The 18,850-nt window shown below is 39.3% G+C and overlaps 1 long non-coding RNA gene across 1 annotated transcript; it reads left to right on the top strand.

Moving 5' to 3' along the window:
* The first annotated feature begins 309 nt into the window (after positions 1 to 309).
* Positions 310 to 17,972, top strand: LOC113177832 (uncharacterized). The gene is made up of 3 exons (XR_013342172.1): positions 310 to 454; positions 10,226 to 10,307; positions 17,772 to 17,972. It is a non-coding gene; the product is annotated as an uncharacterized LOC113177832 (long non-coding RNA).
* The last annotated feature ends 878 nt before the right edge of the window (positions 17,973 to 18,850 follow it).

Here is an 18,850-nt window from a genome sequence, read left to right as displayed (position 1 = left end):
GCAGGAGCGGTTTCTTGGAGGAGGGAGTGTTCTCAAGCTGGGCCCTTTTTAGTCACCAGCTACTCTCCAGGTCCTCAGCCAGCCAAGACCCCTATTTCCCCTAAAACCGAACGCCACGCCCTCCTTCCCGTTCGCTCCTCCCCACTATCCCCAACGTGGCACTGCCCGCAGGAGGCCGGCGGTGCAGGGCGACCGCAGTGACGTCGGCGCTCCCGGTGCAGGAGGGCGGAGCGTGCCACATTGACGCTCATCAGCCACGCCCCCGCAGGGGGGGGAGGAGGCGTGCCCTCCGGGCTGGCCTGCCCCCTGCGCATACTCTCGCTCTCGCACACACACTCCCTTCAGGTCCGCCAGCCGCGTCGACGCGGCCGCCCACCCCCACGGAACTCCGGTGGCACCATGTCTTCGCCTCCCGAAGGGAAACTACAGACTAAAGCTGGACACCCGCCTGCAGGTACTGACTCGTTGCCGCTTACTCTCGGGGGCGCTGGGCGCAGGAGGCCCCGGAGGAACTGGGAGCCCTGATGCCCGAGCGCAGGGCGCAGGGGAGTGCGGGCGCCCGGCGCGGTCCGCAGGCCTGTGCGGGATTCCACCGCTGCACCACCCGCTGCGGTTGGCGCCCGCCAAGACCCGCTGTCATGACGAGTGCGACACATAGTCTATCTGTGACCGTTGCTTGCTAATGACATTGGCCTAAGCCCAGTTGCACAACTTTACAAAAGACAAAGTTTGAGCTGTTATTGTTTACTAAGAATGTACAGGGTTTCTTTCTTTTTTCCTTTTTAAAGAGTAACAGGAGTCTGTGTTTTTAATATCGGGATGATTAATTGTAGCCCGACAGCATTGGGTACTGATAAAAGAACCAAAGGGGCAGAAATCATTTTCATCCTTATTCACTGAGTATGACTTCTCTTACCCTACTTTCTTTCACGTTCAGCTTTTTTTTTTCAAATGTGCTTTAAAAAAAGAAAGAAAATGCTAATCTTCTGAGCCAAACAAGCTAAACTCAGGAAAGAGCCATCTTTCTTAGAATATAGGAATTTAAGCAGCCTTTGAGTTCACTGGGGCCTTCTCTCTCTCTGCTCACAGTTCTGTTTGCTCTGATGTTTTCCAGACTGGTCGATTTCCATTTCTGCTGCCCTTTCAAGGGACAGTGGATCCATATGGAAAGACACCTGGTGAGCAGATCAAAGTACTTAGGTGACAGAAGACAGGTCACATTGAGGTTTGGGGTTCTTTTAGGGTCTTAATTGCAAACGTCAGTACTAGAACTCAATCTTATGCTGACAAATCCTCTGAGGACTGAAGCTTTTTTTTGTGACACATCTATGCCATCTAATAGTGAAGAATTCGTAATCTGTCTCCCACTGTAGGACACAAATTCTCTGCCTCATTTCAGGGAATAGGGACAATTCTTTAAATATGTTACACTGCAGAGGAGGAATATACATCACTAGTGACAGCCTCTCAACAGCAACAACTTGCACTAGAATTAAAAAAAAAAAATGGCTGACTGTTCCAAGAGGACTTATCAGGACCTGTTAGAAAAGTGTCCCACTGTAATGGAAATGGCTTTGGGAGCTTTTGCTCATAACAACAAAAACAAAGAGCTAAGGTATTGCTAAGAGACAGAGTACCTGGTGCCCTGAGTGCTATCAGTAGCACAGAAAAACAAAATACAAAACACAAGCAAAACCACCCTCGAAGGGATTTCCTTTAAGGATAGCTCTGATCTTTAATTCCTACAGCAAGGTGTCCCTGCCCAGCTGCCTGTAGCTCTGTGCTTTTGTGTTGGGAGGAACACCTTTATTTACCCTCATGGTAGGGTTGACACCCCAGAACCTTGCAGCAGCAGTCTTCCTGAGACTGTCCACTCTCCCAGGGTAGTGAATTCATTCAAATATATTTGCTGGAATGATACCAAATCAAAGTAGCAGTAATTAAATTGCATATAAAGACATATCCATATGGATATTTTTAAGATCATAATTATCAAGTGTACATGTTAACTCTGGGAGAAATATTTATGCAGAATTCTAATTTTGCTTGAATTGTAAACTACAAGGCTTTTGAATTAAAACAATAATGATTTATTTATGCCTAACAAGAGAAGAGGCAATTTATTCGCACCTATGTAACAGTGAACTTGGGTTCCAAGTTTGGAGACAGGCCACTACATTTCTCTGGGACTCAGATTTCCTCAAATGTAAAATCCCAGAATGGCATGAAGATCTTCCTCTGGATAAGTCCCAGCACATAGCCTTTGCTGCTGTGACTCTTCCAAGCTCTCAGCTGCCCTCCTCAGGATCAAAGCCCCCAGGTCAGTTAACCACAGTAAACTCCAGGGATTTCTGAACTGTGGGGCCCAAGTCTAGCAGGAGTGCTTTGGGTAGCTGTCACTGTCACACAGCATTTTCAAGGCCAATAAGACTTAGCCAGAGTTGAAGGAAAGGCCCTGGGCTCTGAGCCCAGATGCCTAGGTAGACAGGTACTTGGAAGGTACAGTAGTTGGAAATTGCAATATTGGCTCTGCAGTGCTCTTGGGAGGCATGCTTTCCCCAGTTTACAGAGGACCTGTGTGCAAGCCTCTTTTCCCAGGAAGCTCCCAATGTTCTTCAGTCTGGTGTTGCTAAAGAGTAAGCCATTCTGCCAGCCACTATAATAATCATCAAAGATAGCCAAGAGCATAATTCATAATTAAAATAATTGCCTTGAAAACTTTGGGAACACTTTTATTAAATGCTTAAATTAGATAACAAACTTGTGCTTAAATCCTTAATCAGAAATAATAAAATTTTCTTACAGTGACTGTCTTGCTGTTCTTTTTGTGTTTTCTCTTTATTGCTCTCTGGATCAGGTCCCTTCTTCCCTCTCCCCACAGTAGTCCCATTTTCTTTATTGCACTTACCTCCCCCTGTCTGCCTCTCTTCTCCTGGCTTCCAGGGCTGGGTCTTATTGGTATCTTTAAATCCCAGGGATCCCAATGTGCCTGGCATGAGATACTCCACAAACAGCTTTCTCCTGGGAGTTACTTCAGGCCCTTTCTCACCTTCTATTCCCCAAAGCATGGTAAGCCTCCAACTTCCCTGTGTGAGACCTCTCCATTGTGTGCTAATGGTGCAAGCGGTCACCTTCCCTCATTTAGGTTGCAGAATGCAGGAAATGGTGACTGTAATTTGCTGGGTGTAATACTGTGCCAGCATAGTTCTAAGCACTTGGCACTGTAATTAAATTAGTAGTCACCTTATCATTGGGACCCTGAGGACAGTGCCATTTAAAAAACTGTCTAAACTGTTTGGAGTATGTGACTAGGGGACCAGGCTGAAGGGCCTTTGCTGCTTACAGCCAGACAGGGGACCCTGTCACTTGCCAGATGCTGCCTCTGAAGGTGTGATATTATTGGGGCAGTTTGTAAAGGCTTCTGGTTAGTGTGAAAGGAAGGTTCTGTTCAGATACAAAGTATCGTCACTTGAGAGTGATGGATGACCTACACCACATTCTGCCAACTCTTTGCAGAAGAAATCCATTTAGTGACTGGAGACCCCACCACTGTTCTCCGCTACAAAATATTTGCAGAGAAATGGGGTGAAGAATGCTTATTTTATGAGAAGTTTTGCAAAACTGGATTAACAAAGTTAAAAGTAGTGAGATTCCTTGCTATTTCCCCCAACAGTAGCAATAGCCTTCCACAGCAGAAAGGAGGACATGATTACAAGCCATACTGTTACTCATCTCTGCCAGTCTCTGTGGGTTTTGGCAGTGATGTGAATAAATACATGTTGCTGGCCACATTCTCCTGTCCCCATTTTTCAGAGGAGCCAAAACCATGTGTCAGTGAGGTATCATAAATCTGATATGATAGCATTGAATGTTACTAATGTTATATAGTTTTCTTCAAAAAGTAGGAGCCCCCCCCCCCGCATAGAACTAAGTCAAGTGAATATATGAATATGAACCAGTTGGTCAGTCATGAGTTAAGGGAGAATTTATAATGTTGTAGGTAACATTTCTCCCTCAATTATCTTCCTGTAGGAGGGTTTTCAAGTTATCCAGGCCATTCTACTGATACAAATGTGAAGCTCCATTGTTTTTTATTGTATTAAGCATATAGTCACAGACTGCCCAACAGCGTCCTCATGTTCTCAGCTAGATGCAGGTCAGAGGTGTGCTTTTGGTTCCAGCATGCCAAGGGGGAAAATAGCCTTCAGTTATTGTGTTTTTTTTTCTGTTGTTCTTTTGTTTTGTTTTGTTTTAAGAAGCTTCTGGTCAGGCTGGACCACAGCCTTTCTAGATTTTGCTGTTGTTCCCTAGCCACCTTTGGTTATTTTCCCCTTCTAACATCTTCTATGTGTGTCCTTTTCATTTCAGCCAGTGCTCTGTGCGTTCTGACTTGGTTTTATGAATAGTTTCCCCTTCTCAACCTCAGAAGTCTTTGTATATATATAAAGGATATTCACTTTTGTAAAAAGTACAGTAAGTGAGCTGAACAAATTAAGGTTTATTTGTTTCCTGGGCGACCCTCTACAAGAAACAGTACAGAGGCCCAGACCCCTCCTGCTGCAGGACACTGCTGTTTCAAGGCAAAGCCACTACAGAGGGGGATAAGTGTGGGTCAGCATGCTTGGGGCCCGCAAGCGGCATGCTTCACTGGGTTAGTTTTTATGACTACTATAGCAAAACACAATAACCTTGTTATTGTTTAAAACCACTGTAAACTTAAAATCATTACACATGAGTGTATTTATTTAAAGTCAAGTGGGAAACAGGCCACTGTGTTTGTTTTAGTAACTGCAAAATAATTCACTTCTTTATTAACTTATGATTCTGGAGGTGAGAAGTCCAATACGAGTCAAGGTGTCAGCTGGGCTGGTCCTTCTGGAGGCTTCGGGGGAGAACGGTTCCCCTGCCGTTCCCAGAGTCCAGAGGCACCCACTCACCTTGTGGTCCCTTCTCCATCTGCAGAGGCCACAGTGGCTGCTTACATCCTTCTTCCTTCACATCCAACAACCCTGACTCTTTCTGTACCTCTTACATGTTTGAAGACCCTTGTGATCACATGGCTGATCAGCCTCTTACTCACAGCCTTGATTTCCCCTTGCCACATAGCACATCTAAGGTCCTGAGATGAACAGCACTATGCTGCCCACCAGTCACTTTTCCCATTCCTTTGTCTAGGACCCAGTTAAATGGCCCCAAACCAATTGCAAGGGACACTGGGAGTTGGATAGGCAAACACCTGACAGTCCCTGCCTCAGCCAACAATCCTCACTGCTGGGCTTCTCCAGTACCTCCAGGCAAGGGATCCTACATTCCCCTGGCATTTTTAGAACTAATTTCTTTTCCTAAATTCTAGATTCCCTACACTGCTGACCGTCACACTTCTCAGCTTGAAGGGGATATGGTTATCTGCCCACCGACCCTCCCAGTTCCCCACCCAGTTTGTCATTGAGGTCAAAGCTGTGTCCTGAATGGAGTATAAAGCTATGGAAGACACACCCAGCCCTTCTAGCTGAGACAAAGCCCTCAGGGCCTGTGGGCCACAACAGTCTCTGGAAAGTGAATGGAGTGGCCCTCTGTGGCCTGAGTGCCTTAGCACCTTCACAGTGGATTCTCATTGCTCAGAAGCACTTTCCCTTCCTTCCATCTGGGGTGCAAGTTCAGCAGCATATTGGGGACTCAAGTTTTAGCACTTCCACCTGTGTGTATGTACGTACCAGAAAGCCCCTGTCCATCCCTACAGTCTGGGGTACCCCACAAGCACATCAGTGTTATTGGTTCAGGAACTGACCTAGTTTTAACTTAATTACCTCTTTAAAGACACACTATTTAAGATGTTAAGACTTCAACATATGCATTTTGGTGGAACAAAAAAAAATCTCTAATCAATTTCTGAAGGGCATGGGATCAAGGTGTGAGAAAAGAAAAATGTATTGTGAAAAACATTTTATGGGGGCTGGGGCTATAGCTTAGTGGAAAAGCACTTGCCTAGCTTGTGTGAGGCACTGAGTTTAATCCTCAGCACCACATAAAAATAAGTAAATAAAATAAAAGGCATGCTGTCTGTGTACAACTACGAAAAGAATTTTAAAAAGAAAAAAAATTCATGGGATGGTTCTAGGCCCTTCTTTTGGTCAAAAACATAATTCTCAAATTCTACATTTCAAGAGAGTGGAAAGACATTTACTGTACTGCAGAATTTTATTTTCAAAATCCATTTCTAATAGAGTACTATACAGGCTGGGAAATCTTAAATTTAAAAGCCATCCACTAATAGATTTCTCTCTCTCTCTCTCTCTCTCTCTCTCTCTCTCTCTCTCTCTCTCTATCAGATATTGAACTCAGGGGAACTTAACCCCTGAGCCACATTCCCATTCCTTTTATTGAATTTTATTTTGAGACAGGGTCTCACTGAGTTGCTTAGCATCTCACTAAGTTGCTGAGGCTGGCTTTGAACTTGTGATCCTCTTTCCTCAGCCTCCTGTACTCAACTATCTTTTTTTTTTTTTAATATGAGTTTAAAGTGAGGAAAATCCTTAGAAACCAAAAACAAGGAACTGAAATTCAGACACCATGATAGTTGGCTCACAGACCCCAGACTCCAGCATAATGCTTCATGCTCAGAAGCCAAACCCTGGGGGAGACATGGCAGAGGGGACCCTCCCCAGCAACACAGTGGAATGGCAAGGAAGGGCCCTTGTAGCCTTGGATGTCAGCATGGGCTCTGAATGGAGGCACAAATCTCCTTGAGAATTGGTAAATGAGGCCGGCTTCTATGAGTGGGGTTCAGATTACACTGTCAGGTCTGGCTGTTCCAGTCTAAGAAATCCTTGGTAATGACTTTCAGGCACCTTCCTCTTGATCTAGTAGAAACAGAAGCAGCATTTCTTGAAAGAATTGCTGATTACACCATGGGCCCCATAAGATCTTCCTGACAGGCCTGGTGAAGTCAAGTATGTGATCCATAGTCGCCTGCACGAGAGCAAGAAGGAGCAGACAAAAACCAACAGGAGGACTAACTCCTAGGGCCCCAGGTGACAAAATATCTGCATATACAACTCTAAGTGCACATACAAGTCTGCCCAAATGGTTAAGTTTATTATAATGGGCAACATGAGAAAAGAAGCAGAGCCTATCAAGTAAAGACTTGATGAGTTGGAGACCACAAGGCATAAGATCTCACAGTCAGATGCAAAATGATTAGAAATGAATTCCTAGGATAAAAAGCGGATCACTAAACAGGATCCTATTTCTTTCTTTCCAAAGTAGAATGTCCCCACTCCATGAAAGAAGTGGTGGGGCACAGGGAGATTGTGGTTCCAATCCCAGACCAGCATGGGCACTGTTTAAACTGTTTAAACACAACCCTTTATTTTACTTGATGCCTGTTTTGCCTTCATCTGAGGGACAGCTGCTAGGGTGCCATTGTCCCTGAGAAGCAAGCGTCATCGTCTTCCTGAAGTCTGAGAAATTTAAGACTAATCAACTTGGAGCATGTGAGCCTGAGGTGACTTCAAAGTCCCTTCCTGTTCATCAGCATCATCAACTTGCCCTGGACTTTTGTGAACCAACAAGGTCCACCCAGATTTGGGACTCCGGAGGAGCTGGAGTGACAAATGGATGGTACTGTGGGATGTGGATGCTTCATGGCCGAAGACCCAGTAGCTGCCCTGAGTAGGGCAAGGGTGGGACTCCCTAAGGCCTGCATCAAGAAACTGGGGTAAATGCAAACAAGAAACAAGAAATAGGAAACAAGAAAATAGTTTATTTTAAGCCAAAGAGGAGTGACTGTGGTCTGGGAAGTGGCATTGCATGACATACTCCACCATGCAACTTTTACAGCCACAAAACAAAAATCAATACATTTAGCAAACATTTGGTAGGTCATCAGGTAGGCTGGCTATAAGCAGAGGGAGAAAATCTTTCCTGTAGTTTTAGCCATTACCTTAAATATGCTTAGCTTGGTGGATTCTTATAGGTCTGCAAAGCTTAGTGGTTTATTCTGAGAGTTTTATCTGACGTTATAATGGCAGATACAGGAGTTGAAATTAAGTGGCTACTAAAGAGCCTAAGAAATACCAAGATGCTTGGGATCCCGATCTGAAATCTTCCATCTCTCCTCAATCGCAGTCCTCTTGCTCAGCCAGTCAAACAGTCTGCAAGATCTTCTATATGGGTGCAGCTTCTTCAGAGACCCTCAGCTCTACACCACCATGTGAGGTCAGCTTTTTGGATATATGGATAGTATTTCCAAATTCTATCCCATGGGACACTATGGTGCTAAAAGATGATAACAGCGTTACTGCAAAACCAAAAATAGATCAAAACAAAAACTGAGTCAAATGCATCTGGGGCCAGGCATACCAGTAATCCTAGCAACCTGGTAGGCTGAAGCAGGGGGACCACAAGTTTGAGGCCAGCCTGGACAATTTAGTGAGATCCTGTCTCAAAATTTAAAAAAAGGTTTGGGGATGTTGCTCAATGGTAAAGCTCCCCTGGGTTCAATCCCCAGTGTGTCCGTGCGCGTGCGCGCGCGCACACACACACACACACACACAGAAAAAAAAAGTAAAAGAAACATCTGGGGGAGACTGCATGCTCTATGCCCCTCATAAAACTTCATGTTGCACATTACTATGCTAAAGGGCCCCAAAATCTCTCTAGAAGAAGCCCATTTGCTTTTGTTCAGCCTAGTATTTCCTATACCCATTAGATCCTGGGTCCCATGTCCCACTCTCTTTCTCCTTGTAAGATAGTATTAACATGTTAGTGTTTGGCAAATGTGAATTAAACTACTATGAAATAGCACATCCCACCCACTAGAATAGCTATAATTAAATAGACAATAACAAGTGTGGACATATGTGCAAAAATCCTCACACCGGTGAGAATGGAAAATGGCGCACAACTGAAAAGCAATCCTGGTTCCTCACAAGTGTAATGCAGAGTCAATATGTGACCCAGCCATTCATTCCTAAATGCAAACCTAAGAAAATGAAAATATGTACACAGAAAAAGTCACAAAATGTGTTCAAAGCTTATTATCCATAACAGCTGAAAAGTGGAAACAACCCATATATCCACCATGTGATGAATAGAGGAATGGAACGCGGTGAGTCTGTGCGATGGGGTGTTTTGTCCTAGAGAAGGATGGAGCTCTCACACTGCAGCACAGGCAAACCTGAACACGTGCTGTCTGAAAGGAGCTAGCCACCCAAGCCCATGTGTTTTATGATTCCATTTCTATTCCAGGTGTCCAGAAGAGACCAGCCCAAGTAACTGTTGTAACTGGTTGTTGGGAGCTGGGGGACAGGTGAACAGGGAGCAACTGTTTGTGGGTGTGGGATTTTCTGCTTGAGTGACAGAAACTTATTGTAGTGATGGTTGCATAACTTTGAATTCACTCAAACCACTGTATTATATAATTTACATGAATGAATTGTACATAAATTAGATCTTGATGAAGCTTTTGGTGGGGGAGATTGAACCCAATGTGAAGAATGTGAACCCAAGGGCACTTAAACCACAGAGCCACATCTCCATCCATTTTTAATGTTTTATTTAGAGACAGGGTCTCACTAAGTTGCTTAGGGCCTTTCCAAGTTCCTGAGGCTGGCTTGAACTCACAATCCTCCTGCCTCAGCTTCCTGAGCTGCTGGATTACATGCGTGTGCCACCATACCCAAATGCAATGAGGCTGTTTTCCTTAAACCAGAATGAACATCTACCAATAGGAGGGTTTCACAGCACAGCCTGGGAAGGGCTGCTCTGGAAATCTTTGCCACTCCTGACTAGGCTCTGTGACTAACATAGTAGCTGTTCTGTGTCACCTGTAGCTATGTCACCTATAAAAAGCATCACTGGTATTTGAGAAAATAATGCTTACAGGGTAGGACAGGGTTTAGGGAGCCCCTGTATCAATAAGATGTGCAGAACTAAGCAGCCACTGCTCCGCATGCTTCACACTTTGGTTATGTGACTGTTCTTACAAAATATGTGAGAGGTAACCAAAAAGGGACCCCAGAGTCTTGGAAAGTTTCTAAGATCTGGAGTAAGAGATAGCATTTCACAGGTAACACATTGAATCTCCTCAAAACCACACTACCCCCTTACCCCCAGTTAATGATTGTCACTGACAGGGTCTCCAAACTGACTTGTGGCCACTGGCAAACCTCCGAGGCAGTTCCCCATCTGGACTAATCATACTTGCCTTTTGTTTTCATTTCAGTGAAAGCTGGTGGAATGCAGATGGTTCAGAAACACACCAAGGAAGAAAGAGACAAGGATGACCAGGAATGGGAAAGCCCCAGGTGGGAGACGTCTGGTGACTCTTAACAAACTTTGCAAATAATGATTGTTCTGTTAAACATCAATGTTTGTCCTTCCTCTGTTCTGATAACTCCTGGACAGCTGGACCTGTGCTGTGTATTCTTGCTTTTCCTGTCAATGAGGTAGAATTCTGTGCCACTTGGGCAGGAGACAGGGCATGTAAAGTGCACCATTTTTTCTGTCGGCAACTCACGAGCCCAGGCAGGTGCAGGGACTGCACTGATGTTGGCAGGCTCAGGCAGCCTCTCTGTGCCCTGGGTAAGTCAGGGCCCCTCCCTTCCTGCAAGCCAAGGGGCTGTGCCAGCAGGATCAGGAGACCCTGGAGAAGCTTACTGTGGCTCCTGGGTCTCCAGTGGGGCACAAAGCCACCATCATTTCCCTCCTGGTCCTAGTGGAGGAAATAGGTTAATTCTTGGGACTGCAGGTCCTTTACACTCTAGGTTTCCGTTTACTGTTCCATAGAAGTGTGCACTAACAATCTGTGGACTGCAGTTCTCCACTGGAGCTACAGTTCTGAAACCCCTGGGAACCCTGAGATACTACATTAGTTGAATCTTGGCCATCTGTGCAGCTGGGATGGAGAACTTCTGGTTTAAGAAATGTTTATGAGAAAACCTTACGTGACATCTCTGCTCCCTTTGGGTCTTGGAACCTCTCTGCTTACCTTTATGTTGGGCACCTCTTTTCCTTGGAGGTTCTGAGTTCAAGCTTGGCTCAAGGGCCTCGTCCTTTGCTGTGCTTGACAATAACACTACCTATAGAATAACAAAGATGTCAGAATTTACTAATGTACATGAAAACACTGATCATTGACCTCATTCCATGAAAAATGAAATGTCTCCAATGAGGATGAAGTCTAGAAGGCCATTATGCACATAAGATAAAGCTCTTCTTTCATGTAAGAGCTACCTTTAAGTTTGTGGAAATTCAGTCTATTAAAATCACTAGGAAATGTTAAAATGTTAAAAAGTTAAATTTTAAAATGTATAAATCAAGATATGAAAATCTGGGGCTTATTTTCCTATATCTATATCCTTCTTATAACTCTTATAACTCTTGTAATCCAAGCAAATTGGGAAGCTGAGTAATTTCAGAAATTTAAATTCAGCCTCAGCAACTTAGTGTGGTTTCAAGAAACTTAGCAAGACAGTCTCAAAATTTGAAAAAGTGGAGAGAGGGATTAGGAATGTGGCTCAGTGTATAAAAATACCTAAACTTAAACTGAAATACAAAAATATTAAAGTTTAAAATATTACACTTGAGTGTTAAAAATCAAAAATAGATTTCATATAATTCTTTTCTCAGTATTCAAAAGTGAAAATAGTAATTTTAGATATAGAAAAACAATTATATTCTTTCAAAGATGAAGTTTATTCACTATGCATATATGATATTTATGACTGATATTTCTACAAAATAACTTGATAATGCTTAATAAATTTAAGCAAAATTTAAAGACAACTACTTGTTTTCTAAACTTAAATGAGTTCTGTATTTTACTGATCCTCATATACATCAAGGTGTAATATATAGATAATAACTCTACTATACTCTCACATTTATTATAAATGTTTCATTGTTATATAAGGCATACATTTTGGACAAAATCTGTTCAATGTTCGCCACTAGTATGAGTTTTCAGATGTTCAATGAATTTAAAATGTAAATACATTTTGGAAATATTATTTAACTTTTTAGGGTTTCTGGGCACAATGAATTCTCCAAAAATAAGCAGTGTTTAAGAAACATGTAGCTACATTTTTTTCCATTTGTATTTTCTCTAACCAGTGTGTGTCCACAGGTGCTGAGTGTTGCTGAATAAATTTTAGAGGAATTGTCACATTGTCAATTTTCACATTACAAAATTTTCTCTAAGCTATGGTTATTGTGGTGAGGATTAAATGTTGTCCCTTTCTTAGAGTAATGGTACAATGGTCTCATTTGTAGAGCTTCTCTCCAGTGTGTTTTCTCTGATGTCTAGTAATATATAATATATAATTTAAAATGTTTCTACATTCTCTACATTTAGATGTATTCTTTCCAGAATAAGTAGCCTAGTGGTGAAAAGAACCAATTTCTTATTAAAAGCTTTGCTACATTGTTTCAATTTGTAGGGGTTCTTTTCTGTATAAATTCTGTTGTTAATAAGGTTTAGTCTTTCTTTTTTAAGTGTTTATTTTTAAGTTGTAGTTGGATACAATACCTTTATTTCACTTATTTATTTTTATGTGGTGCAGAGGATCGAACCCAGGATCTGAAACATGTAAGGCTAGCATTCTACCATGGAACCATAACCCCAGGCCCAAGGTTTAGTCTTTCTTTAAAAGTATCATTACTTTATTCACATTTCACATTCACCATGATGTCTGCTGCTGTGGTGAATAAAGTTTTATTTTTTATTAAATGCTTTTCCACATTATTCACTTTTGTATGGCTATTCTCCAGTGTGAGTTCTGTTGTGGTGAATAAGGCCTGTTTTATTGCTAAAAGCTTTGCCACATTCCTTATATTTGTAAGGTTTCTCTCCAGTGTAAATTCTCCTGTGACACATAAGGTGTAATATTTGAGTAAAAACTTTGTCACATACTTTGCACTTGTGAGGCTTCTCTCCAGTGTGAGTTCTGTTGTGGCAAGTAAGGTGGAATTTTTGACTGAAAGCCTTGCCACATTCTGTACATTTGTAGGACTTCTCTCCAGTGTGAGTTCTGATGTGGCAAATAAAGTCTGATTTTCGATCATAAGCTTTACCACAATCTTTACATTTGTAGGGCTTCTCTCCAGTGTGAGTTCTACTGTGGTAAATAAGGTGTGATTTTTGACCAAAAGTTTTGCCACAATCTTTACATTTGTAGGGCTTCTCTCCAGTGTGAGTTCTGATGTGGCAAATAAGGTCTGATTTTCGACGATAAGCTTTACCACAATCTTTACATTTGTAAGGCTTCTCTCCAGTGTGAGTTCTGCTGTGGTAAATAAGGTGTGATTTTTGACCAAAAGCTTTGCCACAATCTTTACATTTGTAGGGCTTCTCTCCAGTGTGAGTTCTGAAGTGGTGAATAAGGTTTGATTTTTGAGCAAAAGCGTTTCCACATTCTTTACATTTGTAGGGCTTCTCTCCATTTCGTGTTCCTCTGTGGTAAATAAGATTTTTTTTTTTTTTTTTTTTTTTTTTTTACTAAAAGCTTTGCAACATTCTTTATATTCGTAGGGCTTCTCTCCAGTATAAATTCTCTGGTGATGAACAAGGCCTGATTTTTTATATGATTTCTGTTGTTCACTCTCACTTGTAGTTTTCCATATTTTCTTTTGTGGTAAATAGTCAAGATCACAACTTTCATATTTTGCACTTATCACTTCATGTAATATATGTTTTAGGCCCTTTTCTGGCTGAAATAAACAAAAATTTTAAAAAATAATACCTATTAGACTGGGATAAATATATTTTGCATACATAAGATGAAGTTAAGGTAAAATAAGTACATCAGGAGTGTACCAGATTAGTAAGTCCAAAGTCACCATAAATCCAAAAAATATATTAGTTCAATAAAAATGTACAGAAAAAATTACCTTGAGAATATTATCCAAATTCTTGTAGAGACCACAGTATCCAAGAGGAGGACATCATTAATAAGAGTAATATAATAAAGTTTAGAAAAGAATCTTTAACAGCCTTTTTTCTTTCATAAGATAGTATTGGGTATTAAGGAAATATCTACCAGCTACCTTCACTGTCAGTAGAATAAGAGAAATGTAAAACATATACAAACATTTCTGGGTTTTTTAAAGTGTGTCCAAAAATTATTTTTGTCTACCATGACATAGAGACATGAAAATAACTAGTAGATTTTGAGTGATAATACCATAAATATTCAACAAGGGTAAAGAAGCAATGAACTCTTAAAAAGAAATAAGAGCAAAAAATTTACTAAGAAATATACACATATATGTCTATAAAATTTTTTTGTAAAAACATTTTAAAAGACTATAAAAACCTTGCATAGCCTGTGGCCATAATATTTGGATGAACTCAACACATGACAATCAAGTATAATAAATTGATTTTTATATTTTTACATTCATGTGATATGAGAATTTCCTTTATTGACAAATACAACTTTATTTATAAATATATGATGGTAATTTATACTATATATACAAGGTAAAATGACTAAATAGAATGAATTAACAATCATTATTTCATATAATTATAAATTTTGTTCTTACAATGTATTGTATTCCTTCTACTAGTATTTATGAAGAACATAATACCCTCACTATGTGGTAAAATAAAACTCTTGACCCTATTACGCTCAATAAAATCAAAATATGGAGACTTTTACTATAATATCAACCCTACACAAAACACAGTCCCTGGTGACAAAATTTTGCTCACTAAATTTCTGACTTCTACGTGTTAATGAAATGCTCCTACAACTTAATATCTGCATGCCAACTTTCACTTAATTCAAAGTCCTGCATATATTTCTTATAACACTTTAAGCGACAAAATATTTTATAACTAAATAATAATAGTATATAAGTACATATTTTTAAACATTTGACATTGATGGGCACACTCATTGAGTCCCTAGCTTTAATACTGAGGAAAATGTTGGCACTAAACACAAAAGCAGAGGTATCTCTTCAATTTTTTTATTTAATTGTTCATGGATACATATTTAGTACTGGCAATTCTGGATCTTTATGTCATCCAACTTTTAATGTTTCATGTGTAATGCTTGAGATTACCCCAAAAATTCTATATCATGAACTACAACACAAGTCTTTTTAAAATTGTTTGAGCCATGCTGTTTCTAAATATCTATGACTTCTCTCAAACAAGACGTACTTTTGCATGACCTCCCAATTAGCAAATATTACAAGGATGCAGCACTGTTCTTGCCTATTTTTATTTATTTAAAAGTTTTTATAACTTTTTCGTGAAAATGGAGTATATAATCTACTGTTGGCTCCTTTAATGAACAAATAAAAAATAGTACAGCAAATATAAACAAAGAGAAGCATGGCTAAAGCCAAGTGACAAAAAAACAAAAATAAAACATTAAGAATTTAACATTAGGATACTGAAAATTATGAATTACTCAAAGAACACTATATAACTATTTTAAAAATGTTTAGACAGTGAAGTTGAAAAATATTAACATCAATGGGCACAATGTTTACGTGAATAATTTTTTTGAGAAAAAATGAGAGGAGTATTCCTAGTGTGCAAATCCGAAATTCAACAAATATGGGAGAGGTTTATTAAGCAGTATCAAGTTTATATATATATAGTGTGTGAAAAGAATCCAAACATGCCACAATAAAAAACAATGATCCAGAAATTAAATCATTAATCAAAATAAAAAATATTTAAAAATTACAAAGTAGAATTATAATGATTTATTCACTTCAAAATATTTATTACTAATGCATTATTGCAAAACACAAAACAAAAGAAAAAATTTAATAACAGAATTTAATCTACAATAGAAAATGTCAAGTAAGTTACAGCAGAGAGCATGGAAAGAAACCAAGCATGATCTGCTCCTAAAGGCCCTATTTGTTTAAAGATGGATAATGCTCCTGCCTTTACATCTCATCATTTTGCTCAATTTTTAATCAGTGAGATATAGTTTTAAATCATGAAATTTCTCATAATTTTTTGGATGAGCTTTTGTTGAGTGAGCAAATTGTATCCTAATACTTGCCTTTTAAAACAGAAACAAACAAAGATCTAGCCTCTATTATATTAATATGCATTATATATTGTTTTATTTACAGTTAATGTGCTCAATATACAACATAAAGTTAATACTCAAAATTGGTCATCTGCATTGAATAGATATTTTATTCTCAAACAGCCATTACCAATAAAATTATGTAATATATGAGGTTCCACCTGACCAGCATGACAAGCTCCTATGCCTTTGCTCACGTGGGGAAAAGCATAGACTGCTACACTTATGCTAACATGTCCTGTTTGCAATTTAGCTTCATGCATGAAAAATAGCAATTACAAATCTACATCAGTGACTTCACAAGCTGATTTCTAAGTTTCATTTAACCCTGGAAGATAAGAGTTCATCCTCAAAAGAGGAGTAACATTAAAAGAGGACCCCAAGATAATAAATTCTAGTTACTTGTTGAGATATAAAACAATTAACAGCCTCAGCTCAACAACTGTTGGCTAAAATGGGGTTAGAATGTACTCTAGATAACTTTGTTACTGCTTTGATTGCTAAACTCACACAAAACTCTGTAAATGCTTTGGTCTTAACAAGAATTTTGCTCTGTTTTTGTACACCAGCTCTGGGAAATTCAGTACTGCCAGATCCTGGACTTCAAGAACCCATTACAATATCTTGACTCACTTGCATAAAATTGTTATACACCTGCAAAAATATCTCATGGTATTCATTGTAGTCTTAGCAGAATAATGTGTCCTTACCATCCACATAGTATTTGATAGGTCAAAATCCTGTGAAGTTTATTCATAAAAGATCTATTTCTCTTGATAAAAACTGTGATGATTCAATGAAGCTTCTTTCTAAGGCAGAATTTAATGCTTTGACATTCTTTTTGCTGAGTTTACCTGGATGAGCTCTATGGGCTTATAAAACTACTATGAAACTCGCCTATGCTATCATAAACAGTACTAGTCATGCCTCCATGGATGTAAATAGGCTTAATGAAGAACAAAAACAACATTGTCAAGCCATACTTGACAATTATGCTGCAATTGATTTTCTGTTATTGTTACATCATAAAGGATATCAGAAATTTAATACCATGTGAACCTTCAATTTAAGTTATAATAGTAATTTTATTTCAAAAAACTTGGATTACCTTAAAGATATCATTAATACGGTTCAACAAGACGATGAATTTTAGACTTGTTTGATTGGTTAACTTCATGTTTACTCAATTTCATCTGGGTCAAAAATATTCATAGGTGGATGTTTACTGATGTTGGAACTTGCTGTTGTCAATGCCTGCCCTATTTTTTGCCCCCACCAGCATTAAGGAGATAAGTAATATTATTTATTCAAAAGGCCTTTAAAAAGGGGGGAGGTATTAGGTATTCTGATCTTGGAATAGACAGGAAAGTGTGGGAGTGATTGTAACTGGCACCCGGAGTCCCACAATTGTAATGCCCAGCAGTTTCTCCCTGAAGATATTAAGACAACTCTACAGGTGTACTATCTAGTTTCTGTGGTAATGTCCTTAGGGAGAAGGGGCTCTATATTTGTATTAATTGTACCTAATCTTGGTTAGCTAGCACATGGGGTTAAAGAAACACTGGGTTAGAATGTAGTCATGGTATCAGAACCTATGTAATTTTGGGGTATTATATGTGCAGCTGCTAAGAGGGGTGGCCATTTTTTTTCTTTTTTCCTTTTCACTGTGTGTGTGTGTGTCTCTCTCTTCTGTTTGCTCCTTTAAAGGTTTCCTAACAAGAAGATTTTAAACAGATCATGCTGGCCCTCACAACAAAAGCTATGTTTTGATGGCTAATCTGAATAAACTGGGACATCATTAAGAAGAAAACAGAGAACAACAAGGAATTTGAAAATGTGATAAATATAGGGCAGTATGTGTTCAATGACTACAATCATAATAAATAAACCTAAGCTTCTGAAAATTTCTTCTGCTGGTTGACTACTCTTTCAACATTTTTTAGTTTGGTTTTCTCCTTGACATTTGAATGACTCAACTGTGTCCCCTACTATGTGTAGTCTATAATAGTTTACATTACTAAATTATACTAGGTACTACTTATCTAAAGTGAAGGATGTGCAACACAAAAAGAAAGAGACAGATTAAAGAGTAAAATTATTTTATATATATATATATATATATATATATATAGAGAGAGAGAGAGAGAGAGAGAGAGAGAGAGAAATATCTGTACTAAAAATGCCCTTTTTCTTTGAAACACAAATCTGAAACTCATTTTTATAGAGAATTTCCAGAAGATACTCTGCAACAGAAGTAAATTAAATAATAATTAGTAATTAATAATTTTAAAGGGAAGTTAAACTTACCCAGGAAAGCCAAGTTTCTATAGTTCTCTAGCATCACATCTCTATATAAATTTTTCTCAGCAGGCTGAAGGCATTCCCACTCCTCTTCAGTAAAATCAATGGCTATATCCATAAATGTTAACAGTTCCTAAAATAAGAATAGGTAAATAAATAACACATTGACCACAGGAATATTTGCACAGTCTGTGATGTAAATACAGTTGAAATTAGAGTTAGTAGACTATCATGTAGGCAGTGTTTTGGAACACAATTATACTATTATCTACTTCTGCAGAAAAAGTGATTTAAGTTCAAAAAAGTATACATACTCCACATTTATGAGACACAATATAGCACCCCGAAGCAAGAAGCTTATTCTGGCCTATCCAGAAGATACTAGAAGAATCAGTGTGTCCTAAGACTACCACCTGTCCTGTGAATGTTTTGTAATAATAATAGCAAGGAAAAGTGGTCAAATAAATGATTCAGTAGAAACCCTC

This window comes from Urocitellus parryii, chromosome 11, assembly GCF_045843805.1.
Source record: "Urocitellus parryii isolate mUroPar1 chromosome 11, mUroPar1.hap1, whole genome shotgun sequence".
NCBI lineage: Eukaryota > Metazoa > Chordata > Mammalia > Rodentia > Sciuridae > Urocitellus > Urocitellus parryii.
Note: the sequence above shows the minus strand (reverse complement) of the source record. Positions and strands in the feature narration are given on the sequence as shown.